The 26438-nt window shown below is 40.3% G+C and overlaps 1 protein-coding gene across 2 annotated transcripts in view; it reads right to left on the bottom strand.

The window, feature by feature from the left end:
• Positions 1-26438, bottom strand: part of MOB3B (MOB kinase activator 3B) — a 203659-nt gene that overhangs the window by 143439 nt on the left and 33782 nt on the right. The window contains exon 1 of one of the 2 annotated variants that reach the window (XM_064380759.1): positions 9147-9197. The exons of the other annotated variant lie outside the window; for it this stretch is intronic. The gene's annotated coding sequence lies outside the window, so the exon portion shown is untranslated. Of the gene's footprint in view, positions 1-9146; positions 9198-26438 lie in introns of those variants that run through there. 2 annotated transcript variants of the gene reach the window in all.

Here is a 26438-nt window from a genome sequence, read left to right as displayed (position 1 = left end):
ATAGATATTTACATCATCTCATTTTTATCATAGTTTAGGTTTATGATATATTTAATTTTATAAAGCCTTATATGGGAAGGAGATAAAGTAATAGTGATAATAATTTATATTTCCTCCAACCATATCTAGTAAACACAAAAGGGTCTTTTAAGTAAAGTTTCTTTCTGACTAATGAGGAAATAAATGAACACCTCATTACTGTATGGTGCCCCCAGAAGCTCCTGAGTTCTGAGGATTTAGAAGAAATGATTCAAGTGGAGTTTCCCTAGACATCATGGGTCCAAACAGACTCCTTATATTAGCTATTACTTTTTAATTCCTCTCATCAAGGCTGGCTGAATAAATCTTACCCATGTCAGTATACAAGTGAAGGCAACACCATTTTTTAATGGCATAATCCAGGTCATCATAACCGAGAATAGTCATCACGATGCATATATCCATATGCCTGCTGGTTAGAACCTTCATATCATTTCTGTTACAAGACACATAGCTATTTCCTGTTCTGGAAAGTTTTGGAGGGGTGAGAAAAAGACAGGCAAGAAGGGAAGAAGCATTCATGACAAAATCTGGCAACGGCGGTTAGAGGAGCTACAGCCTCTCCCTCTTAGGCAGTAGTAAATAGTCTCATCAAAATGAACTTTGAAATCTGGAATGAAGATTTTGAAAAGAAATCTGGTGTTACATATAAAATTTTAAAACATGCATATATTTTCAATCAACAAACCCACCTATAAAAAAATCTATCAAGCTGGGTGCAGTGGCTCAGGCCTGTAATCCTAGCACTTTGGGAGGCTGAGGCAGGTGGATCACGAGGTCTGGAGATCAAGATCAGCCTGGCTAACAAGGTGAAACCCCATCTCTACTAAAAACACAAAAAAATAGCCAGGCGTGGTGATGGGCGCCTGTAATCCCAGCTACTCGGGAGGCTGAGGCAGGAGAATTGCTTAAACCCAGGATGTGGAGGTGGCAGTGAGCCAAGATGGTGCCACTGCACTCCAGCCTGGGCGACAGAACAAGACTCCATCTCAAAAAAAAAAAAACAATCTATCAAAAGACAAATGTTCTGGGCTATGGTGCTAGGCAGATTACTAAGATCTCTGTCTCTTGGCATCCATGCTCTTGTATAATCCTCTGATTGAGTGAAGGCTGGACCTAGAGACTAACTTCTAGTGAACAGAATACAGCAAAAGGGATGGGGCACTCTTCAGAGATTAGGTTATAAAGGACTGTGACTTCTCTTGCTCACACAGTCTTGTTCTCTCTCTTGCTCTCGCTTTGATGATGCCGGCTGCCATGTTGTGAGCTCTACTTCTGAGAGGCCGACATGGCAAGGAACTGAAGGTGCCTTCCAGCTAAGAGCCAACCAGTGAGGTGCAAAGGCCCTCAGCACAACCCTCCACCAGGATGTGAATCCTGCCAATGACCACTGAGTGAGCACAGAGGCAGCTCCTTCCCAGTCAAACCTTGACACAACTGCAGTCTCGGCCTTGGGAGAGATCCTGACCTGGAGAACCCAGCTACGCTGTACTCTGCCTGCTGACCCACGAAAACTGTGAGATAATAAACGTTGGTTTTAAACCACTGCGTTGGAGGGGATTTTGTTATGAAGCAATAGATAAATCATATGCTATTTAAGCCTCATTATTTATAATTACATACCAAAGGAAAGAATCAAAAGTCCATTCAGTGATAACCAGTTTAATCAAGAATGGCATATTCATATGAGAAATACTGGGCAGTCCTCAAAATACACTGAGGTCAGTATATCTGTATTGATATGAAAGTAAGTTCATGAAAATGAAAAAGCAAATCGCAAAACAACACGTGACTTTTAAAAATATCGACATCCATTCCTGTAAACTCCAGGTAAGCTCCTCACCCAGTGTCCTCATTTCAGAGACAACTCTAGTTGTCTAGTTGTTCCCTCCAATCCATCTGAAAGTATATCATTTACTTCAAATTGCCAACACATTCCACACCCCCTATACCCTTCACCGCAACTACTCTCGTCCACACCACCAGATTCTCTCTCTTTACAGCTGCCAGGGACTGGGCTGGTTGCACTGCCTCCACTTCTGCTCCTCTGCAATCTATTAATATTTCCAGACAGGAGCCAGAGTGGTACGTTAAAGATATACGTGAAATCAGGCCATTGCCCTCTTCAAGCCCTACAAAGGCTTCCCATCACACTCAGAATAAAAACCAATGTTGCTCTATTGGTTCACAAAGTCACAATCTACAGATCTGGCCCCTGGATACCTCTCCTTCCCTTACGATTCTTTCCCTCACTTATCTGCTCTATCCACAGTGGCCTCCCTGATGTTTCTACAACGTGCCAAGTCTCCTATCACTTCAAGGCTGTGCTAGTTTGCTAGGGCTGCCATAATAAAGCACCCAAAACTAGGTGGCTTAAAGAATAAAAATGTATTGCCTCAATTTTGGAGACAAGAAATCTGAAATCAAGATTTCTTCAGACAAGAAATCTGAAATCAAGATTGTCGGCAGGGCAATGCTTTCCCTGAAGGCACTAGGGAGAAATCTGTTCCATGTTTCTCTCTTTGTTTCTGGGGGGCGTTTGGTATCTTCGGTGTTCCTTGGCTTGTAGACTCATCACCTCAATCTCTACCTTCATTTTCGTAAGTTATTCTCCCTATATCTGTGTCTATCTCCAATTTTTCCCTTTTTATGAAGCTAGCAGTCATTTTAGATTAGAGGCCCACCCTACTCCAGTATGACCTATTGTTAACTGATTATTTGCTGCAATAATCCTATTTCCAAATAAGGTCACATTCAAAGGTATTGCAGGTTAGGGTTTCTACATATGAATTTGGGATGGGCGACATAATTCAACCCCAAAACAACTATCCTCTCTTCCTGAAAAGCTCTCTTCTCAGTGTGGCTGCCATGAGACTGTGCCTCATAGACATCCAACTTACAAGGAGTATTACTGACTAGGAGTTAGAGCTGCTGTGCTCTGAAATCCATCTCTGCATTTGTGCTGAAGCCATGTTTCTCACAGTCTACTCCTAGATAGTGACTGAGCATGGCAGGAATAGCGACTCAAACCTATTCCTGGGAGGTGAAAACTCACCTAAGAGGTGGTTTGGGCTTAAAGACTCCCCAGCAGCCTTGCTAGGCCCTCTTGGAACAGCACACATCCTGTAGGATGCTTCCACTCAACCTCTTCCCTCCTCTCTTCTGCACCTGGGGTCAGAACTGCATCACGATCAGAGGAGTCTCCCAAGATCCCAGCAGCTCAATCCTATTTTCCCTCACAGTCAGACAGGACACTCAAAAGAGCTCTGTGCTTGGTTGAATATGCCTCTGTAGCCATCTTGAAATTCTTGATGTTATTTCTGAACAAGGAGACCCACGTTTTCATTTTTCACTTGACCCTACTCTTGCTCACAGGAGCTATCTTAATGAATCTCTTGCATAGCTAACCCTGTCTTGGTGTATGCTTCTCGGAGAACATGGACTCACACCCCAGATAGCAGCATGACTCTTCATCACTTCATGTAAGCCTGTGCTCAAAGGTCACTCCTGAGAGAGACTTCTTTGTCACCCTAAATAAAGCACATGACCCAAACCAGCCCCCGCTCCCATTCTCCTGCTTTAATTTTCTTCATCGCTCTAACTGATTTTACTACGTTTTACTTATTGTTTGTTTTGCCTTTCCCATGAGAATGGAAACTGCACAGGAGTGAAGACATAGTGTCATTTATTGTTCTCAGAACCAGGGAAGAAGCAAACTCAAATTGTTCTGTAGAAATATTTTCATAACTCAGGACCTACAAGACCCCCTCAGAATAAACAATTCCTGCTGAATAAACCTACAAGAATGAAGCCAGTCAGAAGGAGAAGCCAGGTACACAACAAGCATTAGAATTAGCACCTCTAAGAACTTACAGTAAGAGAACAATCTGACAGGTCTATAAATGAATTATGTTTAAAAGTATTTTTTAACATAAAAGAAGAAATTAAAAACCATAATAAAAGAACCATCCTCTGTGAACATAAAAAGGGCAGCTTTGAAAACAAGAACTAAATTGAATTCTTAAAGATGAGAAAAACATGTTAAATTGCATATTAGATCCAGCTGAAAAGAGAATTGGCATCATGAAAGAGGGGTCTAAAGAAGTGTTCTGAATGGAGCAGAGAAAGAAAAAAGGGATCAAAAAATGTAAAAGAGACTGGGTGTGGTAGCTCACGCCTGTAATCCTAGCACTTTGGGAGGCCAAGGTAGGTGGATCACATGAGGTCAGGAGTTCGAGACCAGCCTGACTAATATGGTGAAACTCTGTCTCTACTAAATACAAAAAATTAGCCAGGCATGGTGGCACAGCCCTGTAATCCCAGCTACTTGGGAGGTTGAGGCAGGAGAATCGCTTGAACCTGGGAGGCGGAGGTTGCAATAAGCTGAGATTGTGTTATTATTGCACTCTAGCCTGGGCAACAAGAGCGAAACTCCATCTCAAATAATAATAATAATGTAAAAGAGAGGTTATAAGACAGAGAGAGTAAATTGGGGAAATAAATCACACTTAATTGGAGTTCTGGAGAAAGAGTAGTAGGCTATGGGAGAGGGGCAACATTTAAAGTGATAAAGGCTGAGAATTTAATAGAATTAAAGCAATACATATGTTCTTGATTTGGAAAATTATAACTGCCAAGCAGGATTAAAAATAAATACACATATGCTCGTGCACGCACGCATACACACACACACGTGCCCTCGTGTACACACACACAGCAGTAACTGGCAGAACACCAGCACCAAAGAGAAAGTCATACAAGCAACCAGAGAGAAAAAGATAAATTATAAACCTAATAGCAATTAGATTGGTGGCAGAGTTTTTGTCAATAATACAGAGGCCAGATGATAATAAAATTACATATTCAAAGTGGTAATAAAAAAAACCTGTCAAACTAATGTTCTATACCTAATTAAGTAACTGCTCAAAAATGGGGGTATTTTCACCTGTCTTATGCTGCTATAACAGAATAACACAGACCGAGTAATTTAAACAGAATAGAAATTTATTTTCTCACAGGTCTGGAGGCTGGGAAATCCAGGAGCAAGGCGCCAGCATCTAGTGAGGGCTTTCTTACTTTGTTACATCATGGCAGAAGGCATCATATGGGCAAGAGAAAGAGAGGAAAGGAGGTTAAACTCATCCTTTATAAGAAACCCTCTCCTTTAATAACAAACCCACTCCTACTACAATGAACCTACTCTCATGATAATGGCATTAATCCATTCATGAGGGCAGAACCTTAGTGACCTAATCACTTCTTAAAGTTCCCACCTCTCAATACTGATGCATTGGGGATTAAGTTTCTAGCACATGAATTTTAGGAGACATATTCAAACCATAGCAGAGGGTGAAATAAAGACATATTCATACCAAAAAACAGAGACTATCCAATTCACAGACCCGCACTGAAAGAAATATCAGAGAATTATAACTTTGATATGAAGGAAACTAAGGAAAAGATAAATAAGCAACGCTGAGCAAAGAAGATAAACACGTTAGAATATTTATAAATACCCCTACTTAAATTTTTTTTAAGATTAATAGGGAAAGGCATTATAAACAACTTGAAACTAAAATATCAGACAGCAATAATATGAAAAAGTGATTAACTTAAAGTATTGTATGGTCCCTCTATTATGTTATGGGGAATAGCAAGTTCGAATAACTTAAAACTTTTTAAAAGCTAAGCACATGCTTTGGGAGGCAAGGGAGGAGATCTGCTTCTGGCCAGGCATTTGAGACCAGCCTGGGCAACATAGTGAGACCCAGTCTCTACAGAAAATTTTAAAACTTGGCTAGCTGTGGTGGTATATACCTAGAGTCCTAGCTACTTGGGAAGCCCAGAAGGGAGAATTGCTTGAGTCCAGGAATTCAAGGTAACAGCTAAGACTGTACCACTGCACTTCAGCCTGGGCAACAGAGGAAGACACTGTCTCTTTAAAAAAAAAAAAAAAAGCTAAGCATTCATATTATACTTTTAGGGGAAATGAGGAAGGAAATGGGAGAGAAGAAATAGAATGTATAACTTCTTTTTTTTTTTTGAGACGAAGTCTCACTCTGTTGCCCAGGCTGGAGCGCAGTGGCACCATATCGGCTCACTGCAACCTCCACCTCCCAGGTTCAAGTGACTCTCCTGCCTCAGTAGAGATGGGGTTTCACTATGTTGGCCAGGATGGTCTCAATCTCTGGACCTCATGATCCGCCCGCCTTGCCCTCCCAAAGTTCTGGGATTACAGGCGTGAGCTGCCGCGCCTAGCCAGAATGTATAACTTCGAACGTAGTAGAAGAAAGGAAAGGGGGAAAAAGAATACTCAAATGCGACATGCACAGACAAATAAAACCAGAATGAATTTGCCATCAGGAGATCCTCATTAAAGGAAATTCTAAAGGATGCACTTGAGACAAAAAGCAGTTGATCACAAATACAACATATGTAAAGAGATGTAAGAAGGAATTGTACTAATTTATATGCCCATGAGTTGAACAATGAGAACACATGGATACAGGGAGGGGAACATCACATTCCAGGGCCTGTCAGGGGGTGGGGGACAAGGTAAGAGAAAATGTTACAACAAATACCTAATGCATGCAGGGCTTACAACCTAGATGATGGGTTGATAGGTGCAGCAAAGCACCACGGCACATGTATACCTATGTAAAAAACCTGCACATTCTGCACACGTATCCCAGAAGTTAAAGGAAAATAAAAAAGAAAGAAAGAAAGAAAACTTTAAAAATATGAAAAAAAGAAGGAATTGTAAGGATGTAAGAAAATATAAGAAAGAATAAAAAGGACAGAAAATGATAAATATATAGGTAAATCAATACAAGCACTGCCTCTACAAAAGAATAAAAGAAACAATGCCTTGTGGAGTTTAAAAAATTCTATAGACTAGCGTAAGAATTAGGGGAGAGGGATAAATCAGAAGGGTGCTATTCAAAGGAAGGTAAAAATATTGATCACTTTAGAATTTAGTAAGTTGATGATGCCTGCTGTAATTACGAGGCTAAGCTCTGAAAGAATAAAACAGACAGTATACCTTTCAGAGTGGTACAGAAGAAAAAACAGAGTGAGACAACGAACCTGATCATCCATAAAAAGACAAAAAAGGAGAGAAGCAACATAGGAACTGTGCAACAAACAGCACAAAAGACTCCAGAAGATGTGGATTATATCAGTCCAGTTAATCATAACAAATATAAATCAACTAATTGTGCCAGCAAAAAGATGATGACAAACTGAAATGCTTCCTGAGTAAACAGCCATGTGTAGGAAAGCAACAGCCCATATAACCACAACTGACATCTCCTCAGAGTCAGGGAAAAAATCGGGTGTGGTGGAGCCTGGGGTAAATTGGCGAAAGTCTATCTGTCTAAAGAAGGTAGTTCTTACAGATCATTGCCACCTGGAAATACAGTCCAATGTCACATACATTAACTTTCAAAAACCTAGAAACTTGGAGTTTTATGGGAAATCGCAATTTTAACCATTAGCCACAAATATTTTAAAAACACTAACACTGAAAAAAATTAGAAAAGAAAATGCTGTTAATCCAGTGGAGGGAAGAAAGGAGATAAAAAGAAAGAAATGAACAAAAAAGCATGGTAAATAAAATGCAAAAACATAAAGCAAAAAGGGGTAAAAAAAGAAACAACTCTTGGAAACCATTGAAACACGAATGGAAGTGAAGGCTTATGCTAAAACGCCACTGTGATACCCACCCTATAATTTCCGCCCTGTTCAACCTTATCATTTGGCTAAAGAGACCTAACATTAAAGGATGGGAAAAACATCAAATAATCCAAACATAAAGCACATGGAGCCCCAGTGGCCACTCAAAACTCAAAATAATGTCTGGATGTTTGTTCCATCAGTGCTGCATACACCGTCTCCTTTGGGGGCTTACTGGATACCTGGGCTTATCTAGCTATTAAGGAAAACAGCGATGTTAAAAGGAATGCTGTGTGCCTAATAGAATGGAGAGGAGGAAGAAGAGAAAGGAAAAGAAAAATCCACAACATTTACCTTCAGCTACTCTTTGAGCCAGTTCCTGGAATGTCAGTTCTTTTCTATAGCCTATGAGGCTAAGGTCTGAAATGTTCAGTGTGGCTTCCAAGGCTTTTCAGACCTGGCTCAGTGGCATCTCAGCTCCTGCCTCCACACTTTTGTCCATGCTGGTGCCCCTGCCCAGATAGATGTCTTCATCTCTCCATCTGTACTTCCAACCAAATCCTTTCCAAGTGAGCATTCTCTAAAAGTTGCTTGAGGTTCCCGACAAAATCCTTGTGTAAGGAAGGTACCACATGGCTATTTTTAAATTTGGTTGCGCGCTATGAAAATATGTGTAATGACACAAAGAAAACTGTGTTCCTCATAATTCCAGAAGGCACACAGGGAAAATGGGTTGGCCTGATAAGGCTGCTTCCGGAGAGAAAAGAAGCCAGGATGAGGACTGGACTCTTTTCCTAGAGTGTCCTGCCTGTGAACAGATCTCCTGCTAACCTGTCTTATCTACTGGAAAGCATAGTTATGGCAGTGCCTACAGTTTAATATCTTTAAGAGATGCACATAAATATTTAAGGGCTTAAAAGAGACTCTTGTCTCCAGAATACAAAGAGATAAACATGATAATTACCATTTAAGTAAAGGTCTACAAATATATGGTACTTCTTTAATTGTTAAATCTAATATATTTCAAAAATTTTATTTCAAAATATTTTAAAATATTTTCTTGTGCATGAAAACAATTGGTAAGTTAAGCCATCCTCCTTTTTTAAGAATTCTTGACTGTATAGCTCCTGAGAAAACAGAGCCAATCATAAATGAATGACATACAGTCAAATGATTTTAAAACCCCAATTATAAAGATGCTTTTCATTGCTTGATGCAAAAATTATATTTAATGTCAGGTGTGGGTGCATATTGATATGTTTGGTATGCTCATGGGCAAAAGAGGACCTAGGGCCTCAGAAAATCCTAAAAGATCTGGTCCCATGTACAGCAGAAGGGTGCAAAGAGAGCTGGTATTAAGAGAATGTGAAGTGACACAGGGGGAAATAGCAGACAGCGGGTCACAGCTGAGTGGTCCATTTGCTGCTGCTCACCCTTCATGAATGAAATCTTCAACACAGCTACAGACCCTGGAATATGCTGCTTTCCACTGGATTTCTTGTAGAAAATAAGGCTTTGAGTCCAGGTGACAGCATCTAAGGAGAGCCAGGGTAGGGTAAGGGCCCATGCTGAGCTTGTGTTGCCAAGCATTGGGGTTCACACCAAGTTCTTTGTGCATCTTTGAGGGGCAGGGATGCCCCAAGTGAGAACTGTTACCTGCACTTCATAATATATGAAAATGCAAGTCCTATCACACTTGTCTGAAAATGCAAGTCCTATCACAGTTGAAAATGCAAGTCTATCACTGAAAATGCAAGTCTATCACTGAAAATGCAAGGCTCTTCTGAAAATGCAAGTCCTATCACAGTTGTCTGGAGCTGAGGGTGAATTGAAAATAGAAGTGAACAGGAGCCTTTCTAATGGCTCCCATTCAGAGGTTCCTATTAATTCAGAGAAAAGCGGGAAGAGCTAATAAACAGCCGTCACAGAAGACCCTGATCTAACAAGGTCTCCTAGCATTTCCACAGCAGTCCCCATCTGACAGGTACAGGTTGAGAAGGTTGGCTCTTTGCTTCCAGTTATAATGGACCTATGCTATAAGCAAAACAAAACGAAAAACTCGGGCGGGGCAAGAAGCCACGGCAAGTGAACATTTCTCCCTGTGCAAAACTGATGAGTGGGAAGCAGTAAGAAGAGAGCAAACTGAAGTGCATTATTTTACATTGATTTTTACTTTAAATAAAAAACATAAAGAATTTGAGAATATTTGTTAGCCTTTAACCTTGCAGTCACTTTAACCTATCCAAATTAAAGGACCACCATAAAAGCTTCATGAGTGGCAGTCCTAGGATAATTCCCTTCTGTTTGCTTGTTCCTGTGCATTTCATGTCTGCCCACCTCCTGAGCCTTGCACCCACCCTGTGGGTTTGGTGCTTGCACAAATCAACCCCTCTACCCGCTGGCCTCCCTCGCCCTGCCCTGAGAACTCAGTATTCCATGCATCCTCAGGCTTTTTCTGCAGACACTCATATCCAGGCATGGGCTCACCAAGGTACCAGCTAGTAGACTACATCCACACAGCCAGGTGGAGATATCTACTTTAGAAGGGGCCTCTGGGACATGTAGTACGGTGACTATTATGCCTCTGTTAATGGAAACTTCACTCCCAGCCTTTAACTCTGACAACACAGGACCCACCCTGGAAAATTGGCCTTCCCAGTATTTTTAAACAGACCATGGACAAGTTCTAGACAAGTGTTTTCCACTGCCAGGTGGACAGTTTCAGCTAGATGTCTCAAGGGCATCCAGTCCATATATTGATAATTTATCAGTAATAACAAGGATCATAGCAAATACTTCTATCACTTATTGTACAATATTAACTCATTTAATCCTCGAAACAACCCATGAAGTAGGTACTGTTTTTATTCCCATCTTAACAGATGAAGAAGCTGAGAAAGGTTAAGTAACTTACCCAACGAAAACCTGGCAAGGTAGGGACTGTGGAGCTCATTGTACAGAGGAAGGAAATGGTTTCACAGAGATCAGGTGACTTGCTTACAGCACCAGAATTGAAACCCACCTCTGCTGGCTCTAAAGCCTATTTCCTTTCCAGGTCTCAAGGCCCCTCCAACACCACTATTTCTGTTAAGCGCTACATCTCCCAGTCACAAAGCCCCAAACATCAGCATTGCCTTGGGCAAATCCCTCCAATTCTGTCTCTGGAATGTCTCCAATGCTAGCGCTTTCCTCTGCACTCCAAAGGCTCCTGCTTTACTTCTCACTTTCATATCAACTTTTGGGCGGACCATCTCAAACTAATTTTACATCCTACATTCCTTTCCCTCTCCACTCTACTCTCATGGAAAATTACTCTTCTTTAAAACACAGCTCTACAAAATGTCAACAGCGGAATTACCACCATATTGGTTTCTTTCCCCCTTGTTCTCTTCTGTGTTTATTGAGTTAAAGGCATTGAGAGTATATTCTTTTTGTAATAGGAAAAAAAAATAGCAGAGAGAAAATACTGTTTGATGATGTAAGTCCTGCATGCAAAAAACTCATCAATGCTATTGCTAACCACATAAGTGCAAACTCACTGAGCTGAAATATTCAAGACTTTTTACAAAAAAGAGTCAAAAATCTACATTTAATTTGTTCAATCAGTATTTCTTGAGCACTTTGGTACATCAGGCTGGGTTTTCTGTAATGAACAAAAGATATAACTTCTCTCTTAATGGAGCATACAGTCTGGTGGAGGAGAAGCCATTACACACACATACCTGATGTACAATTACAAATTGTGCTATGTGCTAAGAATGAAAAGAGCAAGTGCCACAAGAGAGGACAATAAGTAAGAGCTAGTTTTGATGGTGGGCCCAGGAATGCCTCTTTGATGAAGATACTTGTGCACAGAGACTAGAGGAATTCAGGATGGCAGTATCAGAAGCAAGTCAAAGAGTGCAAAGAGCTTCCAATGTAGGAGGACCAGTGAGAGGACCTAAGTGTAAACCTGTAAGCCAATATCTATCTTTTCTAAGCACTAATGTTTCATTTGATGAAATATATTAAGACTTTTAAAAAGAAGATCCAGAACAAGAAATCCAAACAGTTAATAGGATAGAAACTTGATCACTTCTGCCTCTGGCTCAGATTTGAAGCACCCTTAAAAGCATTATGGAGGCAATGAATAGAAATAACTTCCTGTGTCTTGAGTAGTCACATCCCAAACGAACAGAGGCATAAGTGGAAAGTCTAACTGAAGCCAGTCCTGTGGCATCCAAGTGTCAGGGTTTCACATTTGATTAAAACTTTCACCTGGGATTCAAGGCCCCACATTCTGATTACAATCTAATTTCCAGCTTTATGTTAGTTAGTTCTGGTCTTCTAAAGATGAGGAGCAGAAACTCACCTAGGCTAGTGTGAGTCTGGGGAAAAGTGGTGCTTTAAGAATTTAATGGCAACAAAGAAAATGTGAGGTTCATGTGAATCTAAACAGGAGAGAAAATAGGACTTGGCCATGTGTAAACTGGAAAAAGACTCAAGGCAGCTTGAGAATTCTTAGTGTTGAGGCCAGGCACGGTGGCTCATGCTTGTAATGCCAGCACTTTGGGAGGCTAAGGCAGGCAGGAGTTCAAGATCAGCCTGGCCAATATGGTGAAACCTCATCTTTACTAAAAATACAAAAATTAGCTGGGTGTGGTGTCACATGCCTGTAATTCCAGCTACTCAGGAGGCTGAGGCATGAGAATCATTTGAACCGGGGAGGTGGAGATTGCAGTGAGTCAAGGTCTCACCACTGCACTCCAGCCTGGACAACACAGCAAGACTCTATCTCAAAAATATAAATAAATAAATAAATATTAGTGTTGGGAGATAATTCTCCATAATGTTTCTACAAGTCATGCCAAACTATATTTTCTGGGATATTTGCATAGCAAACAGCCTAGGAAACTAGAGATAGCGTTCCCCTGCAGATCAGAAGGCACATTTGTTTCCTGGTCAGCATAGTAAAGACAGAAAACAGCCCTGCCCAGAGATCTGTTTACATTACCCTGGAATAATCTGTCTCTGGAGGGGAGGATAGGCATGTCTCCTTTTAAAATTGGGGTTTTCTAAAGCTCAGTGTTGCTCAGCTGTGAAACAGACCCCTCTGTGCACAGTATCCCCCTAGGCCCACATCCACAACACCTCCATGAGACCTAGGGGGCCAGGGAGAACTGATGATGCAGACATAATGCTCATGATGCCTGATGTACCATGAATAATAAACTAAATAGATGCATTTAGGTTCATTATTTCCTTTCCAGCCGATCTAGTAGCTTCCCACTCTAAGCTGCTCCTTAGGGGTTGCTTGGCCATCTGACCCTTAGAAGCAAGAGTGTGAAGATTTTTTACTTTGGTGTATGCCATTAAAATGACTCAACTATTTCTATAGATTCTTCATATATTTCTTTCTCGCCCTGATGCTATGGTCTTTTCTCTGTTTATTGATTCTGCTATGAAGTCATCATGGCTTCTGCCTTCTCTTAACATGGGCTTGCTCATGGTCTTTTACATGCATCCTTGTAGATTTCACTTCTGACTGTCTGATAATCTTTACTTCTAATACCAAATATCTGAGAGAAATAACCTATTGGGCCAATGTGTCCCTGAATGGACAGAGATTTTCTAAGCAGGGAAGTCCCTAGGTCTGCCAATATGGGGGCTGGCTCCCCTTGAGTCAGGTGACCATCATAATGATAATTTATCTGCTGTTTCAGCCTCACACGTGCCTTGCTACATTCTGCTCTGTGTTTCCCCTGTGGCTGGAAGTCTGCAAATAACTAACTGGTTTCCTATTATATTGTATCCATGGGAGGCAGAAGAGGGAAAGCATCAGGCAGAAAGAAGAGAGACCTTTCCTGCATTTAGCTCTAACACTGTGGTAGCTGCTGTAGCAGCAGCAAGGGGTGGGGGAGTGATTCAAAACTCCAACCGTTATCACTTAACTCAGCACAACATTCACCCAGCAGTTATCAACGTACACTACACACATAATTTTTTACACAGAGATCCAATATTGGTATCACATCTCTCTCTCTCTCCTTTTTTTTTTTTTTTTTTTTTTTGAGATGGAGTCTTGCTCTGTTCCCCAGGCTGGAGTGCAGTGGTGCAATCTCGGCTCACTGCCACCTGCTTCCCGGGTTCAAGCAATTCTCCTGCCTCAGCCACCCAAGTAGCTGGGATTACAGGCATGCGCCACCACACCTGGCTAATGTTTGTATTTTCAGTTGAGACGGTGTTTCACCATGTTGGCCAGGCTGGTCTTGAATTCCTGACCTCAGATGATCGACCCGTCTCAGCCTCTTGAAGTGCTGGGAATCCAGGTGTGAGCCACCATGCCCAGGCTGGTATTACATCTCTAAAGGGGTTACGGCATACCCACCAAGTAGCGCTGACAACCAAACAGGATGCCCCTTTGCTTTCCTAGAACACTATGGCACGTGGTCAGCACAAAAAGGAGAAAGTGCAGCTTACATAATGTACACATTTCAAGGCTGTCTATGCCCACTTATGTCATGCCAGGGGTGACAAAATGCCTGGCATAGGGCTATACCACTCCATGCCAGGGGCTCAGAATTGTTCCCACTTATTCTGGAAGGACTGGTAACTTACACAGACTATAAGGGTGAGACATGATGTTTCAAGTGATAATATCTGGTGGGGATTTTAGATAATTATGGCTCCCACCATAGTTTTGGAAAATGTGGATACTGCTGCCAGGTCTTCTTCCTAGCCATTCTGAGTTTGCTTTCTAGCTTTTCTCTGCTGCTTCACAGTCACTTTTTGCACTGACATAGCCTTTTGTCAACAGTATTTCCATTTACTTCTCTAGTCTATCTTTCTCTTTCTCTTGTGGTTTTCCTTGTCATTTAAGCTTTCTCAACTATGCATAGAAATACAACAGAAGCCTTTTGTGTGGGGGTTTCCCTCAGTCCCAGGCAGTCCTGAAAGCAGCAGGTGCCTCTGCAAAGGCTTCTGTCAGACCTTAGACCTACACTCAGCAGCTGCTAACCCTGAGCTCTCACTCTCAAAAAGCAGTAAAATAGACTTGAGTCAAAAACAAGTACGGTGGGGGTTAACTCCTTCATCTTGAGCTCAAGCCACACTTGCCTTGAAATTTTCCAAAAACTCACTAAGCTGATTTCTCTCACCATGGAAAGAGAGAAAGCCTATGTTGCTGGTATACAATGTGGCCTGTGATGGAGGTGGTGAGGCAGAAATTTCCCTAATCAGAAGATAAAGGCTACCTGTGTATGTGGGTGGGATGGGGGTTGGACGTAGCTTGCTGGGCACTGGAGCTACAAGTAGAAGCACAAATTTTCCTAGCTGGAAACAGCCCCCTAGAGAGGGAAACATCACAGCAGATAAGGAAGGAATTTTTTTTGGGGGGGGGGTGCGGTCCAACAGGGCGCTAGGCTCATTATCATATGCCAAGTGATGTCTGCCTATACATGAATACACAAACTAACTTATCTACATTAGCAATACAAACGTGTCTCTAAAACAGTCATGTAAGCTAAAAAAGAAAACAACTATTAAATGACTTTATATTGTTTATGGATTCATTCATATATATAGTAAATGTTCTTTAAGGTGGGGAAACAAGACATTAGAACAGCTACTTCAAGCTCAAAAGAGCCAATGTGCCTCTTTCGCCCACCACTGTAAATGGTGATGCAGACAAATATCAATCCATCAACACACTCACCTTCTGCATTGTACACACAAAGCATCATCTGGGTGGGCCTCTTGTTCAAGGTCTCTGTCCAAATATAGAATTCCATAGCATTACTTTAACAGCATCTGGTCCAATTCCTCTACTACAGATGGGTAAACTAAGGCTAATGCCTTCAGTGAGCCAACAGGTATAGAGTACCTATCATGTATCAGGTAAAGTTCTAGACCCTGGGGAGACAAAGATGAAGGAGACACAGTTTTTGTCTTAAAGGTGCTCATGGTTTAGTGAGAGAGATTTAGACATAGACACACACACTCACACACCTGCCATAAAATATTAAAAGTGTTTATTACGTGTGTTTGTGGAATTATGAGATTCCTTGCAGATTAAGAAGCAACTAACAGTATTTAAGAGAAGGACTCAAGAAGAGTTTCCCATAGGGGATGAGATCTGAATGTGGGCCATTTAAAGGTGAGTAGGAATTTGTCTGGTAGGAGACAAAAAGGGCATTTGAAGCAGTGGAAACAGCATGTGCAAAGATGTTTAGTGTGAAAGCACCTGGTCTCTTGGGGAGGAAGCTAGGGTGGCTCAGGGGTTGGGAATAAGGAGTGGGAGAGGAGGTCTAGACAGGTTCCATGACTTGCCGTAAGGTCCCAGAGCAAAATACTTCCAAGGTCCACCGAATTAGGTTTCTTGACTCTCACTCCAGTGCTCTTTACATTGGACCTTGATGCTTTTAGCATCAATATAATGTAGCCATGTGAAACCAGAATCATTTTTAACATAATAAATGCCATTGATACTGCAGGCACAATGGGTAGCTTAACATAGGGTCTGAGGAAAGTCCAGAAAAGCAAATTTGAAGGAAGAATGTAACAACAATGACACCTACCAGAATAAAACGAGTATTTATCGAAGCCCCAAATAGCACATCATACAGCCATTTTTTTAAATTCAGAAAATAAAGGATACCAGGACAGAGGAAGATGATAGTAATAGTGATAACAACTGCAGTAAATGGTCCTGTGTCTTATACTTTTAAAAATCCTCTGATGTACATTATTTCTTCAGAAGGATGAGAATGCAGTTTGGACAAAATTAATATGCAATCCATAACTAAAAAGAACAAGACATATTATTTACAACTGTTCATTTGAAGCTACCACTGTTGTCAAAATATAAAACAGATGCCTTCATGATGAGGAATTTGGCACCAGTTCCACATAAGCCAGAAGGTTAGAAAAATAGAAAAATGAAGTGTATTCATGCTATTTACCAAGGAAGAAAATGTTTTCTTCACAAATGATGAGAGGCTTTGAAGTTGTGCAAGAGAGCACAGCAACCGACAAGGATAAATGAGTGTGCAGTGTACTGTTACAGCATTTTGGGGCCCACACTAAATTTGCCATAAGAAGTCTATTTTCTCTCCAAAAAACAGTCAAACTGTTTATTTTTAGAGATAAAATAATACTTCTTCTAGAAGACGTATATCAGTATCAACCATTCTTTTTCCATATTCTAAATTAGAAAGATAATTTCTTAAAAATCAATATAGGCATTTGCCTCTGTTCTAAGCACCTGTATTTGATATCACTACTTTTACAGGCATATCTCTTTTAAAGTCCCATCTGAGATACCTAAATGGAAAGTAGTTTACTCCCCTCCCCTGCTCAAATTGAGAATCCTTGTAGTCAAGAACAAAGAATTTTGCAAATGAGATTTGAGAGTAGAGAGGGATGTCCATGACATCTTAAGAGCAGATTACAGGGTATATGCACATAGCTGTTTGTGCATGTTTGCATGAGGAAGGAGAAAGGTGCGGAAAAATACGAGCCAGTTTGTGGATGCTGGTTCCCACTGTGGGGTAGGAATAAAGGGGGATTATGGAAGAGATTAACTTTTTCTTCATATATCTGCATAAGGTTCACACTCATTATAAAGATCATAAAATGTCACATTTTTCCTTTAATTGAATGGAAAAGACTACATAGAAAAAACTTGACAAGAAAAATGAATCCTAAGAATAAAGGTTTTTAAAAGCACTAAAAACTGGATTCACCAAGCATTCCCTGAATAAAATATATTCCATAGCAAAAGGAATAGGCCCAGGTATCAAACAGGTAGTCTGCCAGCCAAATGCTGCCCAAATGATTCCCAAGGTGAGGTCTACCTAAAGGTTTTCAGTAATGTAATTCATCTAATATCTAACACCTTAAATTAGCAGACCAATAGGATTTATCCATTTACCAAAATTGCACCTGGTAATGGCAGCTGCCAGGCATCATGCTAGCAGGTTTAGAGCAATTACTAATTGCATCTGGAGCAAAAGGTAATTAACTCCAGTTTTAGAGCTATTTGGGTTTAATGTACTAAGTTTCTGTCCTGAAACTGACAGATAAAAGGAAACTAAGCATGAAGCACACTTTCAGGGATATGTCTCCAATATTTGGGAGTCTGTGTTGGGGAAAGAGCAAAGCTTTGGAACAAAGCAATCCTGCATTTAAATTCTAGTTCAAGCTATTACTTGCTGCGTGGCCTGGACATATCCCTTAACCTCTACGAACTTTTGTTTTCTAGTGTGCAAAATGGGGATAAATATTCCTATCTTACAGGCTTTAGAAGGAAATGAGTAAGATCATATTCTAAGCTACTTAGCAGCCCCACACTTGCCAAACAATAGATACATAATAAAGGAAGCTATTATTACTAAATCATTCCAGTACACATTGATCAAGTGTGGGCTCACTCTACTCAATTTATGTAAGAACATACATTTGTTTTTGTTTTTGAGACGGAATCTCGCTCTGTCTCCTAGCCTGGAGTGCAGTGGTGCGATCTCAGCTCACTGCAACCTCCACCTCCTGGGTTCAACTGATTCTTCTGCCTCAGCCTCCCAAGTAGCTGGGACTATAGGTGTGTGCCACCACACCCGGCTAATTTTTGTATTTTTAGTAGAGATGGGGTTTCATTATATCAGCCAGGCTGGTCTTGAACTCCTGACCTCATGCTCTGCCTGCCTCAGCCTCCCAAAGTGCTGGGATTACAGGCATAAGTCACTGTGACAGGCCAAGAACATACATTTGTAACAGTGTCACCCCTCCCCCATTCCGCATAAGAGTTGTGATCATGTGACAAAATTTGGCTCCTGAAGATCTTGTTAAAATGCAAATTGTGATTCAACAGGTCCGGTTGAGGTGATGCATTTCTAATGAACTGCTGGTGATGCTGATGCTGCTAGTCTGTGGGCCACAATCAGAGTGGCAAGGTAGGGTAAAACAGCTATAAATTAAAATAAAATGGGCCGAGCAAGGTGGCTTACACTGTAATTCCAGCACTTTAGGAGGCTGTGGGAGGATCGCTTGAGCCCAGGAGTTCAAGACCAGCCTGGGCAACCTGGTAAGACTTTGTCTCTACAAGTAATTTTTAAAAATTAGCTGGGCACAGTGGTATACACCTACAGTCCCAGCTACTTGGGAGGCTGAGGCAGGAGGATCACCTGAGCCCTGGAGGCCAAGGCTGCAGTGAGCCATGATTGTATCACCATATTCCAGCCTGGTAACAGAGTGAGACCCTGTCTTCAAAATAAATAAATAAATAGATAAATAAATAAAATGAATGGAGCTGAGGGAGTCAGGAGGGACTTTGAGACAGGGTTAGCTACTCTATCCCTGTTCCTGCATGCATGGGGGACATTTTCACCACAGCTTGTGCCATACTATATTAGTTTTCTCATGCCTGTTCCACTAGGCTGGGAGCTCCCTGAAGACAAGGAGCCCATCCTGATGGCCCCTAAGGACTGCTGAACTCAATTCAGAAACTCAATTCAACCTATGTGTAAATAAATGAACAAAGTAATGAATCCATGAATGTATGAAATTCATGTAATGAACGAAATTGAGGGAAACTACTGTTGGTTACTGTATTAAAGGCTAAATGGGTTCAAACTTCCTGTTTCCGAATTACTGGACTAACTTCATATATTACCAGTGTTGAGAGTATTAAGTGCTTTATTGAGTTTGATATCCAGGCAAGAGAACCATCAGGAAAGATTAATCCTGGACATTCACTTTAGATACATAAAGTTTTAAGAGTTCCCTTTACTGTTACATAAAAAAATAAGACCCAGAACTACCTTCTCCTCTCAAGAGACATCTCCTATCCTGGGGGAACAGGAACTACAGTTCCCAGCCAGCATATCACTAGGACAACATCTCTTAAAAAACAATCATGCTGGCAACGTATTACTATAATTAGCATAGATTCTCTTCTAAGGCATGCAGAAGCGTTATCTCTCTATGCAATATCAGTTTAAAGGCTTTCTAAGCAATATCACAAAAAACAAGCAAAAACCTCTCATTAATTTTATGACAAAAATACAGCAAGTTTTCCAACTGAGTTGTCACATCAGTGTCCATTTTTACAGTTAAGTCATGCTGTGTTTACATGGGTAATCCTACTGCAGAAGCAAGTGGAGATTAAATGTGCCAAGTAAACCACTGTAGCAAAGTCTGGTTTTATTGCCAGGAGTTAGAACTCAGAAGGACCACTGGAAATATTAAGTTTCATTGGACAATAGGAAGCACTTGCTCAAACGTGATCTATGTACACAGCATGCATTCTTCTCATCAGAGCCTCAAGTTCTCTTCGATTGGTCAGTTGAGGACCTGGCTTCCTATGGCTCTTTTGTTGCAAATTGGGACATTATATATAAGAACAGTATAACCTCAACTTCTTTTTATTATTATCATTTTTTTTTGAGACAGTCTCATTCTGTCACCAGGCTGGAGTGCAGTGGCATGATCTTGGCTCACTGCAACCTCCGCCTCCTGGGTTCAAGCGATTCCCTGCCTCAGCCTCCCAAGTAGCTGGGACTACAAGTACATACTAGCTAATTTTTAATTAGCCCAGCTAATTTTTGTGTTTTTGGTAGAGACAGGGTTTCGCCATGTTGGCCAGGATGGTCTCAATCTCTTGACCTCGTGATCCGCCTGCCTTGGCCTCCCAAAGTGCTGGGATTACAGGCATGAGTCACCGCGCCCAGCCAATATCAACTTCTAAACTTCTCCAGGTACATGTAAAAGTTTAGTTCTACAGCCTAAATATTAAAAAATATGGATGTGGTTAACTGTGGTTCATCTCAATAGAATAATAGGACTCCAATAAATATGAGGCATTCCATTTATAACAGGGAAACTGTAATTAGATGTGTTTTAAAATTTAGCTCTGGTTTAATCGAGTCATCCCAAACAGTCTAACATATTCGTCTTTGTCAGTAAAGGAATCCATCCACTCTAAACTCTCCCAAGGCTTCTGAAGAACTTTAAAATTGTTCCTTAATTAATGCCCTCAGCACTCCTGCGGCCTCATTATGCTGTTGTTATTAAGCATTTTATTTTCTTGGTCCCAAGGGTTCCCAAAGCACATACATGTTCCCCAGCAGACAGTAATGTTTTCCTCCAGAAGAGCTGGTTTCCCATTCACGATCTAAAACAAATGTTAATTAAAATGATGGTTAAGATGGCCCATACTTTTCCCAAACATTTTCAAAGTTGGCAGCATTCCACTCTCCTCTTCCTATATTCCAAGAAACTCCGGCAAGTGATTAGTCTTCATCATAGAGTAAAAAATACCTAGACAAAAGCAGTCAAAGAATATTCTGAGTAGCTTCCCAGAAAGATGTTCTTAGAAAAACTCCCTGTTGGTGCTCTCATACATCAGAGAGGTTCATTTCCTACAACCTTTGTGGAGGTCACTTGAAAGCCCAGCTATCTTTTGACTCACAAATCACTTCTGGGAAATTTTCCTAAGGAAAAATCATGGATTTTCACAAAGCTTGGATGTGAAAGCTTGTAAATGTCTTTATCACAACACTGTTTATTGTTTAAATTCAGAACCACCTAACTTCCCAAAAATCACTGAGTAGCCATGTTATGAAATTCTATATAGACACATGAAAAGCTTTAATAAAATATTTAAAGATATTAAAATATTTATGATTTAGTATTACACACATATAAGAAGACAATGAAGAATTATTTCTAGAATTATCACAATTTCCTAAAAAATAAACATATATATTTGGCTGTAAAGAAATAAACTCAAAACTTAATATCATGTCTAGATAGGATGGTTTTAATTTCTTTTCTGTACTTTCCTAAATTTTTGCATTTTTATATGTCCTAAATTAAATATATATTACTTTGTAATTAAAATATAAAATTTTTTCCTTCTTTCTTCCTCTTAGCAATGTGAATATGGTCTTCCTACATGTGGAGTTAATCACTAGATTAGTAGGAAATTAATGAAATTAACATGGATGAACAAAAACTTACCACATACATTTGGCTTTAACTTCTTGTATTTAAATAAATTCCTCCCAGTAGATTCTCTACCAACTAGCTACAGTTTCTACTAGCTGATCCTCGTTCGAAAGCAGTCCACTGATTTTTAGTAAATCAAAATGAAACTCCAGGAAAGACAAGAAAATGAAACATGAAAAGGAAGCTGGCCTTGGTGCTGTGCACAGTGATAGAAACCATGAATATGAATAGATGGAGCATTTGGACGCAGGATAATAGAGGAGGGAAATGCTATTCAGATGACAGCTGCCAACTCCCCCTCCCTGCACTGACACTCCCCTGCTGCCCGCCCCCTTCTCCAGGCCTTGATCCCCAGCCCACGGGAACGCTGTGGTGCATGTAGCCTCCATGGTGTTCTCACACTCCAAAAGCACAGAAGATAAAAGGCCACTGTGTTGAAAGCTTGTGCCTCATAGAGTAACAACAGTGCTAAAAGTGCTTAAAAATACGTTACTACTTTTCATATCAATCACATCGTTTGCCAAGCTACTCCCCAATCTACTGGGAGGTACAAGGGTGAGCATTGTTTAATTGGCTTTAGGAGTCGTATGAGCCGTGAGAGACCTTTAATTAGAGGAGCTGTTGGAAAAAAGCATGTGATGTGTGTGTTAGGGAGGGGCAGGCTGGTTCTGCCATGGTCTTGGTAATCCCTTTGCAAATGCACCTTTGGACAAACTTAAAAGAAAGCAGAAGAAAGTTAGAAGGACTTACCTCTTACTAAAAGAAGTTCAAGGTAGCAGTACCCTAGTTTTTGTTCATGTACCTAATCTCTTTGAATCCAAATACCACTTAATAACGACGCTTAAACTGTTTATTCTCAATGTCAGAATTTTCTCATCTAGGTCAACAGAGAAAACTCTGATTTGTAGTACTGGGGTCTCATCCCAGAAACCGTTGGTACTGAGGCACATACACCATTGAAAAGGGCAAGTTATTCAGTGCTAGCAGCACCTGCTATGTAGAGATAAAGACCCAACATTGCTGGATCTTCTGACTCTTTAAGAGTAATTGGAAATCCATTTTTTATACGAAATCTTTTTTACTTCAAGGTAACAGTACCCTTGTATTTTTATACAACCTATAAGTATTTTTATAGGTTGTGAACTTAAAAGAAAAATCAACACTTTCTATGAGCAAACAAAACATTTCTGTGTGCCAAAATAGGCCTGTGGACTTCTAGCTTGTGACCTCTGATTTTAGAAGAACAGAATCTTAACATAAGATTTTTAAAGCACATTTTAAAGTGCACCAAATTTATCTGTATATGCATAAATTATCATCCAATAAATTCAGTAGAAAAGAACCATGAATTTAAATTCTAAACTACCTGACCAATTTACCTTAATCAGCTCCTAAAATCATTTTGGGTCTATTTTCCTCCTTTAATTAAAATAAGAATAATCTACTAGAGTTTTACAATTTAAATGTTGACAATTGTATTATTTTTGCACCTCAGAGCCACTGCTGATGTATTTCTTTTATGTATGAAGAGACTGAGGAATAAAGAAAAATCATGGAAAAGTCAGACGATGAAGCTGGAACGCAAGAGTCCTGTCTCTTTATAATTCAATAATCAAATAAAAACCTTCTCTAAAGACTGACCAAGAAAGCAAGCTTATTAGGTTCATGAACCAAGTCATCATGTAAACAAATTACTTTCATAATATTCCCAGTACAATGATCTCAGTTTCTCATTTAAAACTCATGAAAAGGAAATGTGTCAGATAAAGACATCTTTATCTGTTTTTAACAACTGGAATATTAATCACACCTAATCCAATGTATATTTCAAAATGAGTAACTCAAATATTCACAGCGCTGTCCAAATTAATGAACAGCCCCCATTTCCCAGGACTGATACTTTAATATTTACTAACTTGCTTTCCACACTGCCATTTCTCATTAGAATGGCAACTTCCAGTTTGTGAAGGAAATGAGTCATACCATATAACCATCCCACCTTCTGAAGGACAAGTCAAAGCAGGAAATGAATGGCTTTTGGTATTTTTTCTGCACTAGTACAGAAAAACCATGTATCTAATACTGAAGGATCTGAACTTTGGGACAATCACTTTTTCTAGATATTGTTTGCAACTTTGAGAACATTCTTATATATTAATGTAAATTAGAATTACAATTTTGCTATTGTTTTATGTTGAAATGAAATCTACAGCTATCACTAAATGTTTATGAATTTTTCATCTACAATCAACCTTTCAATTAGTCTTACACAAAGTCAGTCTCAAGTTAGATTTCTGTTTTTAACATCTAACTTAAATACATCTTGTTGACCGGGCCTGGTGGCTCACGCTTGTAATCCCAGCACTTTGGAAGGCCAAGGCGGGCGGATCACGAGGTCAGGAGTTCAAGACCAGCCTGGCCAACATGGTGAAACCCCGTCTCTACTAAAAATACAAAAATTAGCTGGGTGTGGTGGTGCGCACCTATAGTCCTAGCTACTTGGGAGGCTGAAACAGGAGAATCGCTTGAACCAGGGAGGCGGAGGTTGCAGTGAGCCAAGATCTCGCCACTGCACTCCAGCCTGGCGACAGAGCAAGACTCAGTCTCAAAAAAAAAGATATTGTTGTTAAATGCTGTGGAAGGTTTGACTAGATCTCAGAGCTATCAAGAACTTATAAATAATGGTTAACAATCACCATTAAAGTATTTATAGCAGAAATCCAGAACTAAAATTCACTTGAATTGAATCTGGTTCACCTTCTTTAGTTTCTTTCTGTGTTTTAAATTCCCTGTGCTGGGTCGGGGGGTGGAGGAAAACCCTGTGACTTATAGATATATAAGGTGTCTTGTGAAAAATGAAAAATTCCTTCATAAAACTGGCTTATTGTGCTATCCAAATTACAGAAAGCACAAACAAGTGTCCTTACTTAGATGAAAGAAGTCATCATTTTTTTTTTTTTTTTTTTTTTTTTTTGAAATTTTTCAAGAATTACCAAAATGTGACACAAAGGCAAGAAGGAAGTCATCATTTAAAACACCAACCAGCAACAGGACCTTTTAAAAAGTGCTATTTTAGGGCTGCGTGCAGTGGCTCATGCCTATAATCCCAGCACTTTGGGAGGCCGAAGTGGGCATATCACCTGAGGTTGGGAGTTGGAAACCAGCGTGGCCAGCCAACATGGCAAAACTCTGTCTCATTAAAAATACAAAAACTAGCCAGGTGTGGTGGTGTGTGTCTGTAATCCCAGCTACCTGTGAGGCTGAGTCAGGTGAATCACTTGAACCCAGGAGGCAGAGGTTGCAGTAAGCAGAGATTGCGCCACTGTACTCCAGTCTGGGCAACAGAATGAGACTCTGTCTCCAAAAAAAAAAAAGGGGCTATTTGTGAGATAGGGATCTACATAAGCGACATAATGAACTTCCAGCAAGGGAAAGTCAGAGAATTGAAACTGTTAGGGCAGCCTTTTGTTTGCTTGACAAAAAAGAGAAGTTATTAGGCAAAAGGAATTTTAAATACGAAAGTTCAAGTTTTACCTATAGTCTAGTCCTTGATGCTGTTTCAGGAAAAACCCACTCTCAACAACCATGGTAAAGACTGGAATCTGGCCCTGTTTGTCCCTCCCTTTTTTTTGCCATCAATTCACCCCTTAGTTTTCTTCCATATATACAGCATCCTTCTTCCTATAAATTTGATAGATCTTCAGTTTCTAGTCATGATTTGCTAAGCATAGTGCTGCAAGCTCGACTTACATACTTCACTGACTACTGTCAGATCAAATGAGGTGATGAGAGAATTCTCCATTTCAAAACCACAGTAATCTTTATAACCTCAGGTCCAGCCCTTTAGGACCTGAGTCATTGATCCAGGTCTCCTATAAAATAGCAAACCAAATAATATTTAATACTAATTCCAACTGTCTCTTCCCTATTCATTTACTTATTTAGGATTTATCTGTCACTCTTCCTGTGAAGTCTAGGGACTAAACAGCTACCTCTTTAACTTATCATCCTGTATATAGCATTTTACCTCTGAATAATTCACAAACTACAGAATACTCCACACCAGATTAAAGGTATGCACTGGATATAGTTTTTAAACACAAAAACACCCATCAGCCAACTGAGGACTGTGTGTGAAGACTATAGTCCTGAGATGGCCAAGTACACATCAGGTGTCCCTCTCTTCCCCAAGCACACAGCCAGGGCAGCCCTCAGCTAAGCAGCAGACAGAAGCTTTTCCAGCTTCAGAATCTTTCTTAACACAGCCTCTCCAGGCAGCCACTACTAAAGGGTCAGACTTGGTCTTCCAGATGAAAAGTTTTGTAGTGTGGCTTCCAAGCCCTCAATCCACTAGGATGCCCAAACTAAATTTTTACAGACTAGAGTAGCTTCAGTCTTTCTAAAGAGAATGTCACAAGAAAATAGGCACAAATCTCCTTTTATCCAGTTTTTAGCCTAAGTGTTAAGATCAGCATATCTAAAACATGCTGTCAGCCTTTGCGACAAAGTCCTCTATTATCCTGTTCATCTCCCTGCTGAATTCTTAGCAACCTCCCTCAGAGATCTGCAGACCTTTTGCTTGCGGGGAGAGGTAGTTTCTCAAAGCCATAAGTGTGAGTTCAGAGAATGAGAGGTGCTGACTTCATTGTTTCCCAATTCAGTGAAGTGAGAGCAGACTTCAAGCACCTAATTCTCCGCAAATAAAAAGCTAGGGATGACTAAACTGGAGAAAGAATATGATA

The sequence above is a fragment of the Aotus nancymaae genome, unplaced genomic scaffold (assembly GCF_030222135.1).
Source record: "Aotus nancymaae isolate 86718 unplaced genomic scaffold, 86718_ANA_hifiasm-v0.15.2.pri h1tg000003l, whole genome shotgun sequence".
NCBI lineage: Eukaryota > Metazoa > Chordata > Mammalia > Primates > Aotidae > Aotus > Aotus nancymaae.
Note: the sequence above shows the minus strand (reverse complement) of the source record. Positions and strands in the feature narration are given on the sequence as shown.